This window comes from Paramisgurnus dabryanus, chromosome 9, assembly GCF_030506205.2.
Source record: "Paramisgurnus dabryanus chromosome 9, PD_genome_1.1, whole genome shotgun sequence".
NCBI classification, from domain to species: domain Eukaryota; kingdom Metazoa; phylum Chordata; class Actinopteri; order Cypriniformes; family Cobitidae; genus Paramisgurnus; species Paramisgurnus dabryanus.
Window position 1 is genome coordinate 34,553,241 of NC_133345.1, and position 6,284 is coordinate 34,559,524.

The following is a 6,284-nucleotide window of genomic DNA, read 5'->3' on the forward strand; positions in this document are numbered from 1 at the left end:
GGTTTGCGTGCTAAAGATGTTGTCATAGTTTGAAATGCAAATGTAGTCAGGGCTCAGAGAAAATCACTTTGTTACTTTTGCCCCAGTTCTCCTCTATTATAACACTAAACTAATTGATTCATTAATTAATAGGTAGCTAGCTAATGTTAGCTTGCCTCCACTAACCTTAAAAAAGACCCATTGCTCTGGAGATTGATGTGATTTCGATGGTAACAGCAGCATCTGATTGACAGCTCTTACTTGAGGATTATGGTTATTGTACTGTAGCACTTCAGTGAGCATTATGCAAGTGAACACTTTAAAAAAATGAAGCTGAAATTACACTGACTTGTTTACTGCAGACAAGTATAAAATTGATAGTGTTCTTATGTTCTTGAAAGGTTTATACAGGTACTTAAATATCTGAACAGCATTATTTTTATACATCTATCAGTGATCTATATGAAGAAGAGCATCAGTGTAGCCGAGGGCCCTTCAGCAGCGCTCTGCTACTGTATGTATCATATACTCAAACTGAATACCTGAGATTATGAAACAGGTTTGTACACTAAATGGCCATTGTGATACTCCATGTGAGACATACTTTTGTTTCGACTAATTATATAAACAGAGTGCTAGTAATTTGTTATCTATTTTGAACACTATACAACTAACCAAATCCAACCATATATATTTTGTCGAGATACATTCTGCCTGCAGTGTTTACTGTACACAAATTGACAAACCATATATCCAAGTCAGATGTTTATGAATAATTACTGTGGCAAATTAAAATGGCAAGTCAGTTATGCAGAATGTGTTTATTCCCAGATAGCAAAATCTGCCTGGCCCACCACTGGGCCACATATATGCTTGAGTTCTGGCCCAGTTCTGGCTGGGTCCCCGGCCCAGAACTGGTCCACACACTAAAAATTGGATCAAACTATTAAATCTGGGCCAGTTGTGGCCCACACCCAGTAAAATAGATCTTACGTACTGACTTGGCCCAGATTTGGCCAGCACACTGTAAAGTGACCTAAATTGTTTATTTGGCCTAGGTCTGGCTAGCACACTGTAAAGTGACTTAAATTGCTTATTTGGCCCAGGTCTGGCTAGCACACTGTAAAGTGACTTAAATTGCTTATTTGGCCCAGGTCTGGCCCAGACCCTTTGTTTTATATGGCCGACAACATCTGCATGGTCCCTGGGCCAGATGTGGCCCAGAAACTGGTAAATATTGTATATTTTTTATTTTTCAAGAAAAATACACCCATTTAAGAAGATTAAGAGCCTTTTATTAAAAAAATACACACATCACATTAATGTGAATTAACAGTTAACAAATACATAAATATGAACATGTTTTAACATACCAACAATCAACCAAATACATTGTAATTTTGAACATATTAATTCTTAACAAATTCAGTACACTTTACAAAAACCCAACACATACAAACAGACATATATCTCTTACACAACACATTTTACAAGCACATAACCCACTTTATAAACAATTTTAAAGGGATAGTTCACCCTTAAAATTATAATTTTCTCATAAACCACTTACCCCTGTGTCGTTCTAAACAACCAAGTGCTCTGATTGTCTTCAGAATACATTTTTAGAATTTTTTTATGAAAACCGGGAGGCTTTTGTCTGTCCCATTGACTTAAGTTAGTCTCACAATCCGTTTCCCAGAAAAGAATGAAAGACATCGCCAAAAAGGTCCATGTTCCATTAGTAGTTTAATAATAATATTATGAAGTGACAAGAACACTTTGTGCACAAAGAAAATAAAACGAACGATTTCAACAATTTGTTCTCCTCCTTAGTTGTTGAAAGTGTATTCAAGACCAGACTACGGCGATGCTGCTGACATCACCTGCAGCTCATGTCACTTGCTGATTTGGTTACCAATGTTTTTTTTCTACGCTCTTTTTTTAAAGCATAATGCAAACATTGTAACAACACTTAAACAGCCCAAATAAATGTACAAATTACTTGGCAGCCTATTCTGTCTGTACGCTGGCAACTACGTCAGCAGGTGACGTCAGCAGCAGGTGACGTCAGCATGATGCGCCGTAGTCTGGTCGTTAACAGGCTTTGAACGACCAAGGAGAAGAACAAACTGTTGAAAAAAATTATCATTGAAATACTGATGGAACACTGAACTTTTTGGCAATGTCTTTCATTCTTTTCTGTGAAACGGATTGTAAAACTAACTGAAATCAATGGGACGGACAGAAGCCTCCCAGTTTTCATCAAAAATATCTAAAAACGTGTTCTAAAGACAATCTAAGCACTTGTTGGTTTAGAACGACAGAGGGGAAGTGATTTATGATAAAATTGCAATTTTGGGGTGAACTATCCCCTTAAGCAATTACAGCGAGACAACATGTAAAACAAATTAATTAACATTTAAAGAAAAAAATTCTCTCTCTCACACACACCACACACTCACGTTGGCATATGTGGTTTACCGGGACAATTTCATAGACACAATGCATTTTATACTGTACAAACTGTATATTCTATTGCCTTAACTTACCCCATTCCCTAAGCCCAACCATAACAAAAATCCGTTGGAAGTCTTTAATCTATGAAAAAGTATCACTTAGTATTGTGTCCCTTTAAAGCACGTTTATAGCATATTAAACATGTCATTATACACTATTCCCCATAAACCACATATACCAACCCACCCGCACACACACCTCTCACACACAAACCAAGTAATTAAAACAAGTTAAACACATTTAACCAAAACACCACCACTCTTTTTACAGAACAAAACATTCTCCTTTGCAGACACAAACACAGGCGCTAACACAAACTGCTTTTCTTTGGCTAAAGTTGTCTCTTGCACCCACCCTCTCGATCGAGCCACCTCTTCATTGTCACCTCCACAACTGTAAGGGACCTTCTCCGAACTGCATCTTTAAAATAATTAATCCATATTGTCATTGTGAAATCTTTAACATTTAATGAGCATATTAAAAAGAAATGTCTAATTTTTATTAACAAATAATTAACAGATATATTTACCAATCACTACCTCTCTGAGTTGGAGGGTGGCAAATAAAGTCTTTTCCATCCAGTTGAGGTTTTAAGCCAGGGATTTGTCAGTCGCCCTCTTCAATGCCATGTGCAGTCTCGTACATCTGTCCCGCCAATAAGCCCCAACCAGTTAACCTGAAACAGATTTATAGTCTTAATAGTTGGTCATAGTTTCATACACACAGGTCATACAGTAGTTGATTGCTTATATCAAAGAGGTGATGCATGCTATTTTTTTGTGTGCTAATTTAAGAAAAGTTGTGTGCAATCCATAGAAGTAAACTGTTGTGTGTTTGTTGAAGTCCAAGAAAAGAGATTTAAGTTGAAGAAGATAACTGGTGTCATTGTTTACTTACACTGTAAAAAATTTCTGTAGAAATTACAGTATTACTGGGTATAACTGGCAACTAGCTGCCATTAACTTACTGTAGATTTTACATTTATGTTATTTACTGACAACAGTTTGTTCAAGTTAAATGAACATGAAACATTTTCAGTCTTTAACTTCTACAGTAAGTTACTGGCAACCAGCTGCATAATTACAGATAATTTTTTACAGTGTAGGGTTTTGTACATTTGCACATCGTTCACATGTCTCTAACACTTACACATCAAAGGGTGTGTAAATTCTTGAATCTGAAAATATGTGCCCTGCTGAAAAAAACAGCATACGAGCAAGACCAGCATATGTTGTGTTTTGGTGCTGGTTTGCTAGTGAACACCAGCTAAAACAGCCTCAAACCAGCACCATCACCAAACCAGCATTAGCACCAGCATCCCATGCTGGTCATACCAGCAAGCCACAGCATATGTTGTGTTTTGGTGCTGTTATGCTGGTGACCACCAGTAAAGACCAGCATAATTCCCATGCTGGTTTGATGCTGGATTTTTCAGCAGGGTGCTCTTTAACTTCTTAACTACTTTAGCTCAAATAAGGTTGTGTGTACTGCTCCTTTTTATGAAGACATGAACGTGTGTCTGAATTCTCTGCTTGATTATTAAAAACCTGTTAACCTGCACAAGGACGACAACTGGTTATTTACATCTTTCTAAATGGATTCAGCTTACTAACAACAATATTTAAGCTAACGTGACAGCTGGCTAAATGTGCAGGAAAATTCACGGTTTTGAATATGTAGCAAACAATTCCTTTTCATTGTTATCATGCATTTTTAACATATAAAAACTAAATCAGTGACTTACCAGTTATTGATGATGGTGTCTGTGTCGAACGGGAGCTCAGCTTTGTGCTCTGCTTGATTCAAATCATAACAGCAGTCGTGATGTTGCCGTTCAACAGCTAGAGGGCTGATTGCCACATCACGGAATCGGGCCGTGTACTGTATACTGTCCGTCTGAAGCATAAACATTTTTAAATTGCCACCAAACAGCGTTACAACCGGCATGTGTCAGTTGCACTGGCATCGGGCCACATACTGAATTTCTGACATCATACACATCTTGGCAGTATCATATCAAACCATAATCGGTCCAGGCACAATGCAATGTAGTCGGTCCGACTACACAATGCCAGATTCGGCCCGATTACACTGAGACACTACTTTAGTAGACCCGGACTTCAGCTGAGTATGCTTACACTCGGGCCAACAGCTATAAATTGTGTTTACTACTGGTATACTATTTCCTCATCTGGGCCAGTTCTGGCGCATACACTAAAAATCTGTCCGGCTTTCAGCCGACACTGGCGGAAAAAAGCCAGAATCGGGCCAGAACTGACTGCTATCTGGGTTTAAAGCATCCATGAATATATGTGGCAGCTTAAGTGGATGCAAGTGGATGATCAAGGCTGCTAACAAAAACATTATGTATTTAATTCAAAGTAAGGATAGCCAAGAATAAAATAATTGCTTTACAATCATAGTGCCACAAATAAAGATTGCCTTACATTTAAAATATATGTGAAATGCCAAGTTGCTAACTAGCATAACAACCAGTATGACAGACAAACAGACGGACACTATAGATGGGGGGAGAGGGAGAGAGAGAGAGAGAGAGAGAGAGAGAGAGAGAGAGAGAGAGAGAGAGAGAGAGAGAGAGAGAGAGAGAGAGAGAGAGAACGAGAGAGAGAACGAGAGAGAGAACGAGAGAGAGAACGACAGAATAGATGTGAACAGACTCAGAAACAGATAGAGAGACGAAAGACCGAAATACAGACAGACAGACAGACAGACAGATCTAGATAGATGGATGGATGGATGGACAAACAGATGAAAGATCAGACAGTTTCAGACAGACAGACAGAATCTCTGGATGGATGGATGGACAAAAATACTAAAGAACAGAAAGAAACAGACAGACAGTCAGACAGACAGACAACCAACCTCTATGGATGGTACAATGGATGGATTGACAGGCAAACAGACAGAGAGACAGACGGAGAGACAGACAACATTGGATGGATGAATGGATAAACAAACAGATTGAAGATCAAACAGTTTCAGACAGACAGACAGAATTAATGGATGGATGGATGGATGGACAAAAGACTGAAGAACATAGAGATAGACAGTCAGACAGACAGACAGAGAGACAGACAGTTAAACAGACAGACAGACAGACATAGATACAGACATACATACAGACAGACAGACAGTTAGACAGACAGACAGTCAGACAGACAGTTAGACAGACAGACAGACAGACAGACAGACAGACAGACAGACAGTTATACAGTCAGACAGTCAGACAGACATTCATACAGACAGACAGACAGACAGACAGACAGAGAGACGGACAGAGAGACGGACAGACAGACAGACAACATTGGATGGATGAATGGATGGATGGACAAAAGACTGAAGAACATAGAGACAGACAGACAGACAGACAGACAGACAGACAAACAGTCAAACAGACAGACAGACAACATTGGATGGATGAATGGATGGATGGACAAAAGACTGAAGAACATAGAGATAGACAGACAGACAGACAGACAGACAGATAGACAACATTGGATGGATGAATGGATGGATGGACAAAAGACTGAAGAACATAGATATAGACAGTCAGACAGACAGACAGACAGACAGACATACATACATACAAACATACAGACAGACATACAGACAGAAGGACAGAAAGTCAAACAGACAGACATAAAGTAATACAAACAGACAGACAGAAATACAAGACAGAAATAGTCTGACTATCCAGGGCCCAGGTCAGGAAACAGACAGATCGGCCTACCCATCAGTCTGTTAGCTGCCTTGACATGTCAAGATCA

General features: G+C 38.9%; 1 long non-coding RNA gene across 1 annotated transcript; it reads right to left on the reverse strand.

Annotated features, from left to right (window-relative positions):
* Nucleotides 1-1,049: 1,049 nt before the first annotated feature.
* On the reverse strand, nucleotides 1,050-4,781 carry LOC135739814 (uncharacterized). The gene is made up of 3 exons (XR_010529040.2): nucleotides 4,241-4,781; nucleotides 3,026-3,172; nucleotides 1,050-2,916 (listed from the first exon to the last, which is right to left on the reverse strand). It is a non-coding gene; the product is annotated as an uncharacterized lncRNA (long non-coding RNA).
* Nucleotides 4,782-6,284: the final 1,503 nt, after the last annotated feature.